The sequence below is a fragment of the Papio anubis genome, chromosome 15 (genome assembly GCF_008728515.1).
Source record: "Papio anubis isolate 15944 chromosome 15, Panubis1.0, whole genome shotgun sequence".
Taxonomy (NCBI): domain Eukaryota; kingdom Metazoa; phylum Chordata; class Mammalia; order Primates; family Cercopithecidae; genus Papio; species Papio anubis.
The window spans coordinates 53,317,736-53,336,863 of record NC_044990.1 but is presented as its reverse complement, the minus strand read 5'-3'; the positions used below and the strand labels follow the sequence as shown (position 1 = coordinate 53,336,863).

The 19,128-nt window shown below is 36.6% G+C and overlaps 1 long non-coding RNA gene across 1 annotated transcript in view; it reads left to right on the top strand.

Annotated features, from left to right (window-relative positions):
* Positions 1–18,911, top strand: part of LOC110741708 — a 77,254-nt gene extending 58,343 nt beyond the window's left edge. The window contains exon 2 of the long non-coding RNA XR_002518427.1: positions 18,019–18,911. This is a non-coding gene — a long non-coding RNA (uncharacterized LOC110741708). The remainder of the gene's footprint in view (positions 1–18,018) is intronic.
* Positions 18,912–19,128: the final 217 nt, after the last annotated feature.

Genomic DNA, 19,128 nt, shown 5'->3' with positions numbered 1-19,128 from the left:
TATGGATTGTTTTGAAAACCAGGCAGTCTGAGTTACTAGACACAGGACATCAGTAATGCTCATGGGAAGGAAAAAGCAGGGGCTCCCATTGAAAAATCTGGTCAGCAGGCATACTTGCTATCCTAAAGTTAAGTAACTCCGCAATGCAATTTTAATCCTGGAAGATGCCTGTCAATTAGAAATATTTCTGGTCTTTATTTTAATTTGGACACTGATACAATTCAGTAGCAGAGAAATATTGAAAATGAGTTCGTTTAGCAAAGCACTGTTTGATATTATTTTGAAAATAATCCAGGATATGGATAATGGTACTGACACTGAGATGGAAAATAAAATTTATTTAATTGGTTGAATTGTTAAACAAACATGTATTAATGCTTAGGTTATTCAAAAACTACTATGTACCAGATTCTATTCTAGATACTGATGGTATGAGTCCCTATTGCTGAGAGAGCATATATTTGATTGAAATTATGCTAATTAGATGCTAGGCTTTAATCTAACCTGAGGATGCAAAGATAAACAAGACATACTCTCTAACCAACCATAAGCAGCTGAGTCTAGAAGGTAAAATAGGACAAACTCTGTACCTATCTTGCTTATAATTAAATTAGAAGGAATTAGCAGAGAACCTGGCACATAACTGATGCACAAAACCTTTTTTGCATAAATGAATATGTAAACAACTAACTACAACATTGTATGGTAATGCTATACTAAAAGTATAAAGGGAATCCTAGGGTAGTGAGGATATATGTAAGGTTAAATTATGCTCTCGGGAAATGCAGGGCAGGTAAGAGAAAGCGTCAGAGGAAATAGTTGAACTAAACCTTGAACGATGAGCAGGATTATGCTAAGTGGAGAAACAGAATGAACATAGGTGTGAACTTACATTGACGTTTTGGGAAATGGGTAGAAATGTACATGTAACAGAACCTATGGTGGATAATGAGTGGGTGGAGATGACCTTGGGAAAGTAGAATACAGTCTTCTTGGAAGAACTGAATGTATCCTTCTAAGGAGTATATACTTGGTTCTGTAGGTAATGGAAAAACTAAGTATATAAACTTTGTGATTAGGTGTGATTCTTGAGAAGGACCCTCTGGCAGCTTTATGGAGGATGGGTTGGAGACCACCACAAGCCTGAAATTTAATTCCAAAGGCGTGAATAGTAATCCAAATTTTAAAAAATTGCTGAGAGCCAGGGTTAGAGCACAGGCGTTAGGAATAAAAAGGCATTTTAGTGTCATTGAGAGATATTTAGAAATAGAGTTAACTAGACTTAATAACTGATTGGATATTTATGATAAAGGAGATAGGGAATCAATTTTTAATTTGGTTTCTAGTTTGGGAATTTGAGTGGAGAGTATTATGGTTGGCTTGTCAAGGAAAAGTATTCTTGGTGAGAAAATTGAGATAAGCTCCCTCTAACTGAATATACTATGTCAACAGACAGAGCAGCTTTAACATATAGGACAAACATTAATAGTGCATTAATCCCTTGGATAAATAGTTTTTTTTTTTTAAGTATTGTACTTTTATTGAAGTACAGCATTCACAAGTCAAAAGGGCATAGTACAAATGAACTCAAAGTGGCACTTGTATAAACCATTGGCCAGGTTAAAGAATAAAACGTGATTAATGCCTGAAAATTAATAAATCTATTGTATGACTGTCTAGCAATCTGCATACTTACCAGTTCTCAAACATAAGGTGTAAAATCTTAACCAAATAAACCAACAAAAACAACAAAAAAACTGAGTCTATTTATTACCTCATCAGTCTATCAAAGAAATAGCTAGATCTTTTCCTCAGTATTTGAGAGTGTATTTGACCTGATTTGACTTAAAATTGAGACTCTATCATATACGTTGTAGGTGGCAACTCAAAGAAGTAGGTTGTTAATATCCAGAGTAGGTGAATTTGAAATAGTACAAGAAGCCCTGTAACTACTGGTGGGAATGTATGTTAGACATATTAAGGAACCGAGGACAGAGAGAACAAATAGTGTGCTCAGATAAATTAAATTGTGTTTTTAAAAAATATTGACAGTCATTAGGGCAAAGCTCTAACTTATTAGCATTGATTTTCTGCCTGTTACTTGGGTAATAACTATAGCTAATATTTATTGGCCATTTACTACATGCTGGGACTGTTCTATGTTCTTTATAGGTATTAAACAATTTAAACCTTACTATTCTTATCAGAAGAGGCACCTGAAGCAAAAAGCTGCTGTGTAATTTGCCTGAAATCACAACTAGGAAGATATGGAGTTGGGCTTTGAATGTGGGCTCTTGGCTACAGAAGTACTGCTTGATGTTTACTCCAATAATGCTAGACTAGGAAGTAAGCCACAGGATGAGAAGCAGTGTCAATCTATGTAATTAGTGATGAATAATAATGCTCATAAGCAATTGCTAATTCTTATGGCATAAGTAGAGAAGGCTCTGATGGAATAATTTAATCAAGAGGCAGTATAATGGTATATAAATATATGAAGATATTTAACCTCTACCAATTCCTATCTTGTATTAATTTATTGAACACTTATTACAAATTAGATAAGTCCTTCCTCAGAATTCTGACTTTCAGAAGGTTTAGAAATGCAAACTTATCAGAAAATGATGACAATGTGATGATGGATCTTGTAAAGTTGATGGCAGCTTGGAACGGGAAGTGTTGCATCCTGCCTGGAAGTTGCGCAACTCTCTATGGAGAAAACATCTGAACTACCTCTTGAAGAATAATCAGATACATGTGTCAGATAAGATAGGGGAAGACTGTCTTTGAATATCGAAGGCATGGGGATGAAAAAGCCTGGTTGAACGAGCAAAAGAAAAGGCTGATGACTGGAAGGGCAGGAAAAAGCCAGTTGAAGTGGGTGTTATAAATCAGGCTAAAATTTGGTTTTAACGTTGTCCAGAAGTAGCTTTCAAGCTTTTCTGACCCTGATTGACAGTAAGAAATTCTAAACAAATTTCAATTAGACAATTGTTTAACCGTAGTTAAAATGTGCTTCCTGACGAGACTTTCTCATTAAGTCTTGCTTTTCATTTTTTCTCTTTTCTTTCTCTTTCCTTTTCTAATTGTCTAGTCTTTTCTATATTTCATTGAACAAAAAGTCATATTTGAGAGCCACCAAATTGTTTTAATGGCCTGGCAAGAGATAACTTCCTATAGTAAATGAGAATATCTGAAATGACCTATTATATTTACATTTTTAGAAAACCACTTGATTTCAGAGTAAGGATTAGAGCAAGCTGATCCTGGCAGATAGACTTGAGGTAGGGATCCAATTAGGAACATTCAAAAAACTTAGGAAGGAAATGGTGAAGGCTCTGATAGAAAAATTGGACTAAAGAAAACTTGCCATTATGATTATGATGATATGGGAGGAGGGCAGGGAACTGCTGGGTAGAGAAGGGCAGGGTCCCTGGCGAGGGCTCCAGCCTCGGACCTGTGCCCATGAACCTAAGTGAGAACAAGTAGTCCTGTTTTCATGCCCAAATGTTGCCTTTTCCAAGACTACTCTGGCCCACCATGCCCCCCATCCTGTGCCCATATAAACCTGAGACCTTAGCAGGCACAGACACAAGGGACTGAACATTGAGAGGAACAGAGGACCACATGGACAGACACCAGCAGACACCAGCAGACCAGCGACCGCAGAATGAGGTGGCAGAGAAAGAAGAGGAGGGACGTCTGGATGCTGAGATGAATTTGGCCAGGGGTGGTCCAAAAAGAGTCTGGCCACTGGGCACCCCGACTTGATGCAAAGATCACCTTCCTGCTCCATCCCCTGCTTCCAGCTCCTCATCCATCATCTGACTTGCTGAGAGCCACCTCTGTCACTCAATAAAACCTTGCGCTCATCCTTTGAGCCCACATGTGATCTGATTTTTCTGGTACCCTGGGCAATAGCTCAGGATACAGAAAACTGTCACACTGGCCCTCTGCCCTTGCTATAAGGCAGAAGGTCTATTGAACTAGTTAACACAAGCCATCTGCAGATGGAAAAGCTGAAAGAACACACTGTAAGGCAAGACCACTTGGGCTTCAGGAGTCATAGACAACTACCCTAGATGCTGCCATGGGACCAGAGCCCAAAAGTGCTCCCCAAGGCCTCTGCACCTGCCCATCTGTGTGCTCCCTCTAGGAGTTTGAGCAGGGGGGCGACCGAAGGAGCAAGCCACACCCCTGCGGCACATCCTGCAAGGGGGATAAGGGAACTCTCACATTTTAATGACAAGGAAATCAGTCTCAGATTCAGAGAGAGTTTAGATATGAAGTCTGAGAGAAGGAATCCAGAACTAGAGATGGAAATGTTTGTAATCTATATATTGAAATACTAGATGTGTGAAAACCTAATAAATTCCTTTTTAGCTTCAGAGAACTCCTTCCTGAAAAATACCAAAATGATCCATCCTTTACATGTCAAATTTTCTTCTGTAGAGGTTCCTGATTAAATGATCTCATTCAAAGGAATGTTCTTTTCTACTTTTATGACCTAATGGCAGGCTTTTAGTTTTTCTTCAAGCACTTAAAAATTTCTATCTAGTAGGTTATGTACAAAATCCCATTGTGGAATTATTCAAAAATAATAAAATGTTTGACCCCTGTAAAGTTTTATGTAGAAAGAAATTAAAACAAAAATCTTTGGCTTTAATATACCCTAACATTGAAAAAAAAATGTTCAGATGATTTAGGGAAGAAGTGGTTTTGCTCTTTAATGAGGATATATTACTGCTTAGAAGCAGTTACAATTGGGCTGTTTTGCAGTAGTGTGATGCATTAGATGGGTTAATCCCCACACAATCAGCTTGTGTGGCACTGCTGGACTTTATTAGATTTGTGACTGTACCAAGCCAAGGGGTGGGGGGCAGCATTTCTTAGGAGGAGAGTAACAATAAAAGTTTTTTCTTCAGTTTTGTTTCATTCTGCTATCTCTGTTTTCATTCTATGTGAATTGCCTTTTTAAAAAATTGAGATAAAATTCCTTTAAGATAAAATTCACAATTTTAACCATCTTAAAGTATACAATTCAATGGGTTTTGATGTATTCGTAGTGTTGTTTAAACATTGCCAGGGATTCCAGAATATTTTCATCACTCCAAAAAGAAGCCCTTATACCTGTTAAGCAGTCATGCCACATTCCTCCTTCCCTCAGCCCTGGCAGTCACTAATCTGCTTTCTGTCTGTGTGAGTTTGCCTGTTTTGGATATTTGGTTTACATTGAATCATATATATATATATATATATTTTTTTTTTGGCTTCTTTTACTTAGCATAGTGTTTTCAAGGTTCATCCATATTATAGCATGTATCAATCCTTCATTCCTTTATTTGGCTGAATAGTATTCTGTTGTATGGATATACCACATTTTGTATATCCATTCATCTGTTGTTGGACTTTGGATTGTTTCTACTCTTATGAGTAATGCTGATATGAACATTCGTGTTTTTGCTTGTCTTGGGTATACACCTAGAAATAGAACGGCTGGAATCATATGAAAATTTCATATTTAACTTTTTGAGGAACCTCCCAAACTCTTTTCCACAATTATTGCACCATTTTACATTTCCACTAGTAATGTATGAAGGTTTTCAATTTCTCTGTATCCTTGTCAACATTTGTTATTTAAAACTAAATTACAGACATTGTATATTAGTCCATTTTCACACTGCCATAAAGAATTGCCCAAGACTGGGTAATTTATAAAGAAAAGAGGTTTAATTGACTCACAGTTGCATATGGCTGAGGAGGCCTCAGGAAACTTACGATCTTAGCAGAAGGCGAAGGGGAAGCAAGGCAAATCTTACAGGGTGGCAGGCAAGCCAGTGAGAAGGGGGAAGTGCCAGATGCTTATCAAACAACCAGAACTCGTGAGAACTCACTAAACATTAGAACAGCATGGAGAAACCTCCCCCATGATCCAGTTACCTCCCCTCAGGTCCCTCCCTGGACACATGAAGATTACAATTCAGATTACATTTCAAGATGAGATTTAGGTGGGGACACAGCCAAACCACATCTCATTGTGTTTTGTAATTTATTATTTTTAACCCTATATTCACATTTCAGTCTCCTATACCTTGATCTCACTTTTCTCCACTTATGTTGCCAGCCACATGAGGTCATTTGTATGAAAACCTACTTTAACCGTGCCCTTTATTCATGGGTGGAATCATCACAGTCTTTTCCTAGTATATTTCATATGTCAATGGGAAATAATTGGTATATTAATTATCTATTGCTGCATGACAAGTTACTGAGAAACTTGCCAGCTTAAAACTACAAACATTTGTTCTCTACAGTGTCTGTGGGTAAAGAACTCATGCACAACTCTAGCTGAGGGTCTCTCAGCACTCATCTAGGTGTGGGTCAGGGCTTCAGTCTGCACTCAGGCTTCACTGGGGCAGGATGCTGCCCCGCTCACTTATGTGGTTGTTGCAGATTTCCGTTTCTCACAGTGGTTGGACTGAGGGAGTCAGTTTCTCACTGGTTGCTGCTAGAGGTTCCCTCAGTTTCTTGCCATGTGGCCCTCTCTAGAGGGTAGTGCAGAAGATGATAGCTGCTTCAGAGTGAGCAAGAGAAAGATCAGGCAAGATGGAAGATACAATCCTTTTGTAATCTAATTTGAACTCAGAAGGATGATAACATCTCATCAATGTTATCCTATTCTATTCAACAGTAAGTTGAATTACTTGATCCAGTCCATCTTCAAGGGGAAGAGATTATACAGGGCCTGGAATACCAGGATGTGGGGATTATCGAAGGCCATTTCAGAGGCTGCCTACTAGAATTTTTTAGGGAAAGGGACAAAGACTTTAGGCATGAACACATTCTCATTTTACAAATGTAAGTACTTTGACACAAAAATTTTTAGTGTTCATTTAAATATCGCTAAGGTATTTCTCCTTTTTTGCAACAAGATCTCTCTGTCACCCAGGCTGGAGTGCAGTGGCTCACTGGAGCCTGGAACTCCTGGGCTCAAGTGATCCTCTTAGCTCAGCCTCCCAAGTAGCTGAGACTACAGCCACATGCCACCATGCCTGGCTAATTTTTAAATTTTTGTGGAGATGGGATCTCACTATGTTGTCCAAGCTGGTCTCAAACTCCTGGGCTCAAGCAATCCTCCAGCCTCAGACTTCCAAAGTGCAAGGATTATATGTATGATATCAGCCACTGGGCATGGCTGATACTTCTTAAAAATATATATATTCTCAAGGTTCTGATCACTTGGCAATGCAGAGAAATTTAGCAGAAAAGAAAAATTTGGAGTGAACCAGGAAACCTGATTGCTACTTCAAGACCTAATATTAACAAAAATTCATGATATGCTTATGCAAAGCTTGTAAACTCTTTGGACTAAAGTTTCATTATCTGTCAAATCAAGGGGTACTTCCTATCAGGGGCTTTTAAGGTTGTTTGACTGCAACCCGTAATAAAAACAATGATTTTACACGGGGACCAATCTGCTACATACATATTTGGAACCAGTTCATAGATAATGGAAACAAAAGGTTCAGATAACTGAAATAAAAAATAGCAAAAAAACAGTATTTACTGTTACAAAATACAAAACTTTCTGGTATTTTCCATGACATTCTATTTTATTGATATACTTTATTTTATTTAATTTTAAAAAATGGGTTGACCCAGTTAAGTGTTTTCATTACCTTCGAATGGATTTCAATCCTCAGTTTGAAAGCACTGTGATTTCTACAGCTGCTTCCAAAACTGCAAGACAACTCTAGGATTATTTGCTGTATCTGTGAAGATAATGAAAAGAGAAAGGTGTACATTTCTCCTTTGCCTTAAGCACCACGTTGGCCAGTTAAGAATATATTAGCAAGCTGTCTGCCTCTCCGCTATTACCAACATGCGTGCGCATTACTTTGGTAAAGAGGTCACGGGTAGCTATTTCAGAAAGCTAATGACTGCATGGCACAAATAGCCCTTGGCTTTGCCTCAGGCTATCAACTCTCTCAAAAGTTCTTAATCCCCCCAAAATGACCTTTTTTTCCCTATTCTAGTAGGTTCAAGGGGTTATTGATTCTGTCACATGTATGTTTTTGCTTTGTTCTCTGGTGCATTATATTTATTTATTCCTCATCCCTGTGGATGCATCACAGTTGGTGTGATGGGCAACGCCAAGTTCATCAGGAATATTCACTGAAAAGGAACATTTCCTAGATGGGGGCCATATGTACGTTGCTTCTAAAATTTTTCACCAAATTATTCCTAATGCAAGAGCAGCACAAAATCTGTGACAACTCGCTGAACAAGTCAACTTTCATTGAAGATTTCTGCTTTAGCTTAGATATTCATGCAAATTTTGAACTCTATGATATGTGCTTGTTTTAATAGCTAATCAATGTTTTACATTATTTATGAGTCAATTTGTAATTGACTTTAACTTCCGTCACTTTTCAATCTCAGAATAAAATTTATGTTCCAGGAGGCTGCACCATGATTTTCCTTGGCTGAATGCAAAATACTCCAAGGAATTTTGAGAAGCATGAAACATGTTTTTTTTTTTTTTTTTTTCCATATGATCCTCATAATCACCCCCATGAAATAGGTTTTATTGTTCATATTTAGCAGATGAGGATTAAGAATCTCCAGAAAATTATATAATTTATAACAGCGTTAGAACTTAAAAGTAGCTCTGTATCTACAGCTCTTGCTTGCCTTATCATATCATAATGCCTTTAAACCTTCAGGAATTGAAGAATGCAGATAATTCTGAAATATTCACTGCAGAGAGTTAAAGGATCCTATATATATCCAATATAAAAACTTTGCCCCCTGAGGGAGAATATACAAAAAGTAAGAGAATTAAGACACTTGCTCCTTCAAAGAAGGAACTTTAGTATACCTGAAGATCACTGTCTTCTAAAGTAAGGTTGAGGAGAAGTCTAGAAGACTATTATGAAGATGAAATATCTGAAGTCATAGGACATAAATCGTGTTATAGGAACTAGATTGCTGATAACAAAGATTTGATTCAGATGATGTTATGGCCAGGGACCATGAGTTTCCAGATTTCTTCTTTGTCAGTTTTCTCTACCCAAGCTGAGTTTCTCTGATTTGCTCCAAATCTAAGTGTAGAACCAGAATGTATAAGAATCCTTATTTGCAAAAAAGTAAGATCAGCTTGGTGCGGTGGCTCATGCTTGTAGTCCCAGCACTTTGGGAGGCAAAGGCAGGCAAATCAACTGAGGTCAGAAGTTGGACACCAGCCTGGCCAACATGGTGAAACTTCCCTTCTCTACTAAAAATATAAAAATTAGCCAGGCGAGATTGTACCATTGCACTCCAGCCTGGGCAACAAAGTGAGACTCCGTCTCAAAAAAAAAAAAAAAAAAAAACACCAAACACCCTCTGACTTTACTTACCTTTTCAACTGCTTGCAGCCCTCTCAGTGGTTGCAAGAAGGTATAGATATACCTGTTACATGAAGAAAGAAAGCTGGAAATGAAAGAGCAGAAAGAATGGATGCATGTGTTTTAAAGCATGTTATACTTCTAAACCATTATGAGATGAAATATTGAAATGGATGTCAAAGTGGACACTCTCAGTCTTAGAACTCTAATTCATATATGCCTATATTATCTAGTATTTTGTTAGCATTTTTTCAGGATTTAGCTTTTGTCAACATACTAGATACATTTTCCCCTCTACAGATATTTTATATCCATAAAGATTTCTTAGCCCGATTTGCATCATCTACAAAATAATTACTGGTCCTAATTTCCTGAGAGCCAAATAATCACTGCCATATGTTTTTTGTTCTGGCGTTCTCATAAAAAAATAGGATGCCTTTTTTTTCCCCTGTAAAGGTCACCTTTCATACCACTTCTCAAACACCTTCTCCAAAAGAAGGATGATGCAAATATCTCATCTCATTTTTTCTTCCTCCTCCATTGTCTTCAGCATGTGACTTTTTTGACTTGGAAGTAAAATGGCTGCTGCCCTGCCAGGCATCCTTGAAAGAAATTCAACTGCTATGTTTTTATCATTTTGCACCTGGATGGTAGACATGATGCATGAAATAGCAGCCATCTTGCTATTATGAAGACAAAAGCCAAGAACAGAGGAAAATGGAGCAGAAAAAGCAAAGAGCCTGGGCCCTGATGACATCATGGAGTTAGTGTACCAGCTGTGACTGCCAACCCAAGAATTTTTTTCCGTATAACTCTATAGATACCTAAGATTTTAAACTTAAAAACTATCCTTATATGTCCTTTACTAGTCACATTTCTCTTCCTTCTATCTACAAATAACCATTATCCTGACTTAAGATAATCATTCCCTTTATAGCTTTAATACCCATATATTAGCCTTGTTTTTTGTTGTAACTTCATAAATCAGAATTTTGTTTTCTGTGACTTGCATTGTTTTCTCCACATTATACTTGAAAGATTGAGCTATGTGAACAAATACTGCATTTCATATAAATACAGGATTTGGCTGGAATTTATTTTGTAATGTTGTATGTATTCCATATAGCATGTAGCTTTCATTTATTTCCATTTCTATACAACATTTTCTATAGCATGTAGTTGTAGTTCATTTATTTCCATTGTTGCACAGCATTCCATATAGCTGTACTTCATTTGTTTTCATTGCTGTACAGTATTCGTGTATTACATAGCTGTCCTTCAGTTGTTTTCATTGCTTTGCAGGATTCCATTTGTGAGCATTCAACAGTTCCTTCAATGGACATTTGGTTTGTTGCCACATTGGAGCTATTGTGAGTGATGCTGCTAAAAAGGTTGTTGTACGTGTCTACTAGTGTTCCGTGTGCAAGTTTCCCTAGGGTATATACCTTGAAGTAGAATGTTGGGTCACAGGGATTGTGTGTTTTTTAGTTTATTAGAAAATGCCAAACTGTTTTCCCAAATGGCTATCTACTTAAGCTTCCTTCCATAATATATGAGAAGTCACATTGTTTCACATTATTTTATTCCTTTACTCCTCCATATCTACTTTTTATTTTACAATGAGTGTATACTTACTAACAGAAAAAATGTTTTCCTAATTTATTTTTTAAAAATTTATCCTTACAGAGAGAATAAACATTGTTATTTAAATATATACACATAATGAGTTTTTAATCCTTTGAAAATGATGCAGTTGAGCTTACTGATGCTTAACTATGACTTTAAAATATACTTATGGCTCTTTGCTCCCACCCCAAGTTAACTGATCGCTTTGTGTCTCTGATATAATGCACACATGAAGTACAGAGTTTTTACCAGGAAGTCCCTGATAAATAACTAGGACAAGGAAGAGGATGTGAATTCCATTATCTGATTTGGGGATAGTAAGAAATTTACTTCTCCCTTTCTTTTCTGTCATAAAACTGCTATGTGGCAACTGTGGAGAATTCTTGAATTGTAAGATAAATGGCTGTGATTTTTATAGAGTGTTGGTATTTAAACAGTAGCATGAACTACCTCAAGGCTTGAGAAAATAAAGGTCTTGTTCTCTCTGGAGAGCACTGTCTCATTTTGGAAAATTATCTATTTCTGAAATGTGCACTGCTTTCCAATGCTCGGGCTGGACTATGAGCTGCAGTGAGGATCCGGGAACTTTTACAGCAGCAGAAACAATTTGTTTCAGATAGGCACAACACAATTAGGAGAAACAATATTTTGCTTTGGAAAATATCTCCTTATGATGTAATCCACATAACAAATACATTGATTTAGATGTGTTTATTTATAATATGAAATACAACTTTCCTTGAAATGTTCCCTTGATGCATTCAAAGTTTTAAAAACTTCTTTGACATACATCTATCGTCTAGATCAGGGGACTATATTTTTTAAAAAACACGTATTTTATCAGTTAAATTTTTATAACCCTCAATAAGTAAATACATATATACACCTATATGTATATAAATACATTATTTACTTATATATACTATTGAACTAATATAATTAAATAGCATAAAACATACCTGAAATAGAAATTTCAAAACAGAAAAAAGCTGAAAAACATTAGGTTTTAAATTTTAGTTTTTTATCACTACAAGATGCTTTTGTATTCATAAAAATGTGTTAAAACTAGAGTAATGTAGTTGGACATGATTTTTTTCCAAACTAAAAAAAAAGCTCCTTTTAACACTTCATGATATAGTAACTTAAAGTCTGTTTAAGAACAAAAAGTATGTTTTACAAATATACATAGATCTAAATAGTTTGTCTACTAAATAATAAAACGTATTTTTATCTCTTACCCTCATTTTTGCAAAGCATTTGTTAAAAATAGAGTGACAAGTGTCCATTTATTCTAATGTTAAACCCAGTATGTGCTATATTTTAATAATTTAAACTGATACTCATTCTCTATTGAGATTCTATTTGGAAGCTGTTAAAACAGGTTAGAGAGGCCTATTTCTGAGTTTTTCAAGTGTTTAAATAAGATTTTCTGTGAGACCTTTTAGTATCATTTTCAATAACAAAATCCGATAAATATGGAAACATTTTTAAACATCAATTTTTGAAATACTTACACCATGAATCTCCTTTAAATAAAAGAACTTTGTGACTTATTGTTTAAATATTATTTTTACCTTGAAAGTACAGATTAGGTAGATTAACTTTTTTATTTTTTTTTTCGTCCCAAAAACATTTTCTGGGCTGGGTGCTGTGGCTTACACCTGTAATCTCAGCACTGTGGGATGCCAAAGCAAGAGGACTGCTTGGGCCCAGGAGCTCCAAACCAACCTGGGCAACATAGTAGGGCTCTCTCTCTACAAAAAGTTTTTAAAAATTAGCCACATATGGTGACCTGTGCCTGTAGCCCCAGCTTCTTGGGACGCTGAGGCAGGAGGATTGCTTGAGCCAGGAGGTTGAGGCTGCAGTGAGCCATGATCACTCTGCAGTACTCCAGGCTGGGTGACAGTGAGATCCTGTCTCAAGAAATAATTCTGGGTAATATATTGCTGATTACTACTTTTCGTCAAATTAAAGGTTGGCAAAACTGACACTTTTGCCTTTTGTAAAGTAAAAATACACAAATTATTCTTTGATACATCTTTTAAATATTTTACAATGAAATACCCAGTGATTCTGTGTGCTCTAAAAGAGGCGTATGTTCATTCCCTATGCAATTAAATATTTTAAGTATTTCTCCATGTTTAACAATAAACCCTCTTTGGTGATACAAAGCTGGGGCAACCCCTAAAGATAGGGTCCCTCTCTTGCCCAGCTTGAAGGTTCCTCATTTATATTGTATTACAGGTGATCAGAGTTGTGCAGCAGGTGATCTAGCTGGCATCTTGTAGCATTTTGTGCACTTTGCTTCTGGTTTCAATTACTTGCTGCAGTAACGTGCCTCAGAATGAGGCAGCGGATGCATTTCACAAGCTGGAGTATCTCTGAGCTCTGAATGCAGATTCCCATCTCCATTCCAGTCACAGGCATATATATTCTATGAATGGTTACATTCAGACCAAACAACCATCCTCAGTGGCTCACAAAAAAGTAGTTGTTCGTATATTTCATTACTGAAACAGCATACAGCAAATACCATAGACCGAAACATAGCATAATTCATAGCTTCATCCAGAAAAACAAATCTCCCACAATGTGTGATTTGTGGTTTGTTTCTTTTCATCTCCAGCAATATTTTCTGTTTTCCAGCAGTATATGTTGAAAAACAAATGGTTTTAGATCATCTCTCTATTATTTTTAGCCCATTATTGCAGTCCACTCTACTATCTGTTGCAGGAAGGAGACTTTCTTCATTGGTATGTGGAATTCGGTTTTCACAATGAAGTGAAAGAACCTTAAAAGAGACTTCAAACAGTTGCCATAGATTTAATAGAGTAATTTGATAAAATACTGCAGTGACGATGACATGACTTTTTCCCTTAACATTGTCATGGTCTGTTTTTATATCCTGGCTGTTCATTTTTTAATATTTTTATTAGTGTGATGGTTTTATACTATCATTACTATTTTAAAGCCAAGAATACACGTTGAATGAGATTAACTTATCAAGTGTGAGTATACACACACATATTCCAAATAGTCTTCTTGATTACTTCGACTTATCCGATGGTCATTCCTTCTAAGAGGGCAATGTAGTCCAGTGGAGATCTCAGATAAGGAGGGGGAGATGTCAGCTCTGTGATCTTATTATTTACTTGAGCATGAGTGATTAATTTTAGTTGCTATTGGTAGTTCCTTTGCAAGAATATTTAAAGACACCTGTCTGTTTTGAGCGGGTCGGCTTCCTTTAGTTTCATCAAAATTAAGTGATATAATTATGAATTGATTTAACTTGGCCCAGCAAGCTGCAATCACTTGTAATTATTCAAAGAGGAGATATGATGAAGATATCACTGTTAACTCTCTGTGTTTAAAAAAAAAAAAAAAAAAAACCTCTACATTTTCTTTGTTTTGCCTTAACGACTGTGTATCTCTAGTTCATATTTCACTTTCAGCCACTAATTCACCAGGTCTTTACATTATTTTCAGAATCCTGAAGATACAGTATCACTCTCCTAGTGTGTTTTTAACTTAGCCTTTCTTTTCAAGGAATTTACAGACATAGCCTTTGTAATCTTAGAATTTTTACGGTTGCTTATACATCTATTTCTCTATTTTTAGGATACTTACCCTGATTATGTATCATAGTTAATGCCTATTTTACAAAAATTGGAAGACTAAAGTATAAAGAAGGAAATTTAAAAGGCCCATTATCTAACCACACAGAGAGAAACCGACTTTTTGTCAATGCACACAACAAATACACATTTGTCACTATATATTATAATATGTTTATATTTAAATGAGAATCATGTGTATGTACTGTTTTGTAACTGTTTCCCTCTTCTTAAAATATTGCATACATCTAATAATTTCTGTGGGTTGTTTTCTCCAGGAGGCTGTACCCACTTACATAATTTTTAGGTGACTGCAATCTTGCTGACAAGTCACTAGGCTCCACAAGAGTCTAGCTTAATTTTGTGGCTAGGCCATAATTTACAGAAAGTCATGCAGGGGATATGTCATGCCAAATTAACTATGGTTTCTTTTTGATTAAACATGAGACAGGAAACATTATAATGATCTTTGGACATTCTTACAATATGGGACTACCCACTTATGATTATGAAAGGTCTTGAAACTCAGAAAAATATTTTTAATTTGGATAACTTGGGTGAAATGTGGTTGACATTTTGGGGCAAGCAGGCTGTGTGATTCCTCCTCAGCTTCCTCAACAAAGTTTTGGAGTCATTTCACAAAAAAAAGTCTTGGCATGACATTAGACAAAGCTCTACATGCCTTAGTAAATGACAACAAGTACTGATTTGAAGGAAGACCAGTTAGTGACATGTGTAATGACAAGAAATGAACTAATTGTCGCAGTGCTGGAGCAGTTCCAGTGATTGATAAATTGATGTCAGGCTGTCCCAAAGATCTGATTTTCAGATTGGAAAATTTACCTTCATGATGCATGCAAAACATATCTCTATTACCAAACCCAACTCGTTTATGAAAGGACTAGACACATCTGGTGTGATAAGAAACTGTCTTACTATGGGAATTGAGTTAAATGAGAGTAGAATGTGGAAACAGCAGTTAAAGGGGAATCCTCTCTCTATGACTAACTTTACTTTTTTTTTATAATCACTCACTATATAAAACTACATTTTTCTACTGGCAAAATAGATATCCTAGTATTTTCCAATTAGAAACATACACAGGAGCTAAAAAAATTACTGACATTAAAATTTCAGGTAAATACAGAGGGCCATTTAATTGCTAATGATATGCTTTATGTTTTGAATATGTAATTTTTGATGGCATGGCATGAAACAACTGTAGTATCCTCCGGGATGGTAATTTGAGGGCAGAAATAAAGAAGAATAACATGCCTCATTTAACTTATTGGAGAATTTGAGCTACATTAGGTTTATATTACCTTATAGTGTGACTTAGTATGCCAAAGAACCCAAAGCAATTTACAAAAACCAAATTCTTCTCAATTCTGGTTGATCTGTCCTGTTCTCATAAACTGGTCACTTAAAATGGTCTACCGTAGAAAGCTTAGATGTTTAACATTGACAGCTGATGCTAAAGTGTCATAAAACTTAATTTAAGCTGTATCCAAAGTCAACTTACTCAAATAAAACGTACATATACAATATTTCGTAATATATGTTAATATAAATACATACCTTCTCACACCAGTCAAAATGGCAATTAGTAAAAAGTCAAAAAAATAACAGGTGCCAGCGAGGTTGTAGAGGAAAAGGAACACTTTTACACTATTGGTAGGAGTTCATTGCAGCACTATTCACAATAGCAAAGACATGGAATCAACCTGAATGCCCATCACTGATAGACTGGATAAAGAAAATGAGGTAAATGTACACCATGGATTACTGTGAAGTCATAAAAAGGAATGAGATCATGTCTTTTGCAGGGATATGGATGGAGCTGGAGGCCATTACCCTTAGCAAACTAACGCAGGAACAGCAAACCAAATGCTGCATGTTCTCACTTGTAAGTGGGAGCTAAATGATGAGAACACATGGACACATGGCAGTTGGAACAACACACACTGGGGCCTATCAGGGTGGGGGCATGGGAGGACAGAGAGGATCAGGAAGAATAGCTAGTGGATGCCAGGCTTAATCCCTCGGTGATGGGATGATCGGTGCAACAAGCCACCATGGCACACGTTTACCTATGTAACAAACCTGCACATTCTACACATGTTCCATTGAACTTAAAAGTTGGAAATAAAATTACACGTGTTATATATTTTAAAAGAATAACATGACACATATATAAAAACATATTCAATGACCACTTATAGTAATAACTATCTTTGCCTTAACATTGCCAGAAAATGATTGTTAATAAAAACTTGAAAGATGAAGATGTCTAAATTTGATAAGGAAGTGAAATGTATTAAGATTATGGAGAAGAGAAATACTGTTAACTTCTCCCCAAAAGGGAATTCCATGTAAAACGTAGCTCTCTCTTCTTCCTTTTATTCGTTTTTAAAACTCGGAGTAAGGACGGACATTCCCACTTTCCACTCTACCAAAATTTCTGCACCAGAGTGAGGGTCCATAATGAAATTTACCAAACTAGAAGGGTGTTCACTCAGAGTGACATCTCTAATGTATTTCCTCTGAATTTCTCTGTATAATAACAGTGAACTTTTCATAGCAGTAAAATGTATTTGATATTGAGTTAAGAAGGGATATCCTCACGAAGTCACTACCTTTTCCCTCTCTCTTCCCTAGGCTTCTGTCAGCACTGATTCCCTGTCCCTTATTTAAATACTTTACAGAAGCAATTACCTCGCAAGAGTAAGTTAAAACATTGCCCATGTTGGCAGGTCCACATGCTTGAAGTACAGATGTGGCAAAGATGGAGAAAATTTCCAGATTCTTTGCATTGAAAGTGTGTATGTGCCTGTAAGGGGTGTTTTAATGAGCAGGTGGAGCCAAATGGATGATTAACAACAGACAGAAACTAATCTGTTTTCTAAGGGGTAGTCACTGCTAATACTAGGTTTTCGTGCAAGTTTGGGGCAATGGCTAATGGCTTGTAACAATCTGAGAAAGATTGAGCACCGAATCAGGAAAGATTATGCAAATATAGCCCTTGTTGATAGCAAAAGCAGGGTTATCTGGGCAGAGAGACATGTTAAAATTAAGAAATTGGTTAAAGGATGTAAAACCCTCCTTATTATCCTTGATTTGATTATACAGAAGTATCTCCGTTGCTCTTTATTGTTTGGTGTTGGTTGATTATTTCTGGTGGTTTTCGAAGAACTCTGGAGCCCTGTGTGTTGGTGGGCAAAGACAAAGCAGAAACAACATGTGGAGAAAGAGCATGGAAGAAGTATCACAGAAATCAGACTACCAAGTTAGGGAATTGGGAGGAAGGAACTTGGGACACAGCAGTAAAAGGAAACTTCTGATTTCTTTTTCCGGAACCCTTGCAGATCCTTCTGTGTTTTTTTTTTCAGTGTCTCCAACTGCTGACATTTTGGAAACCAAAGCCAAAAGCAATACATCAAATCAGCAGCTCCAGGCAGAGGACTGTTTCAAACCAAAATGATGTTTTAATCTTTAATCAAGTAAGAACGGCATGTTGTGAATGTTTCTAGGGAGTAAATTTACTAGAACTGTAAGATTGGCCCAACCTAGGTATTTTATAGGGATTTGGTTTCATTTTAGTCCCTGGTCAAAACAAAACAGCATTGTATGCAATTTATAAACCAAAATGAAGCATAACACAGTGTAGACATTCATCATAAGTTCTTTTATTAAAACTCCTAAAGTTTAGTCCAGATCTGTAATCAGATCCTACATGTAGAGTATGCCATTACATTGAGGAAGTGAAAGTAAAAGGTTTTAGAAACAAAAAACCAAGGAGGGCAAAGGGGAGTGCTATGATTTTTCTTTCCATGAAAAACATGTAGTACTGTGGAACTGATTTCAGCTGAAAACTGGGGGAAAGCATTGCTTGGATGGTTCTGTTTGTCTTGAGTCCTTCAGCTTTCCCACTCATGCAGAGGTGAATATTTCCCTAGGTTCCTCTTCTCTCTCCTGTATCACCAGAGGTGACCCCTCTGTAGGCATTTCCTAGCAGTTAATGATTGGCTAGTTTAAGGGCCCTGGGTTTTGCCTCTGGCCCTTAACCCACATCTCGTTAACTGGCAGGATGTATTTCCTTTCTGTTATTTACTTTTAGATATTCTTAATAGAACAGAAGGTACCTTGGCTGATGCAGACAACGTTACCCTTTCAGCGTCTCATTTGTAAATAACCCTGTTCTGAGTAATAGGAAGTGATCCAGCTGGTTGTAAAAAGACACAGGTTTAATGGGCAATTCCTGGTGGACTAATGGTTTTGCTGGGGGAAAAAACAATCGCACTTGCAGGACACATTGCTCCAGTGTTGGTTCTGAACATAATGAGCCTGCATTCAGACAGAGATGCAGACACACCTCTCTGGGAGTTATAAACCTTGAAATATACAGGAGGAAAAAATATTAAAACATATCTAGCTCATTTTTCTCCCTAGAGACAAACATTATTCTGTCTGAACATCATTCTTTCCTCAGGTTCAATAAT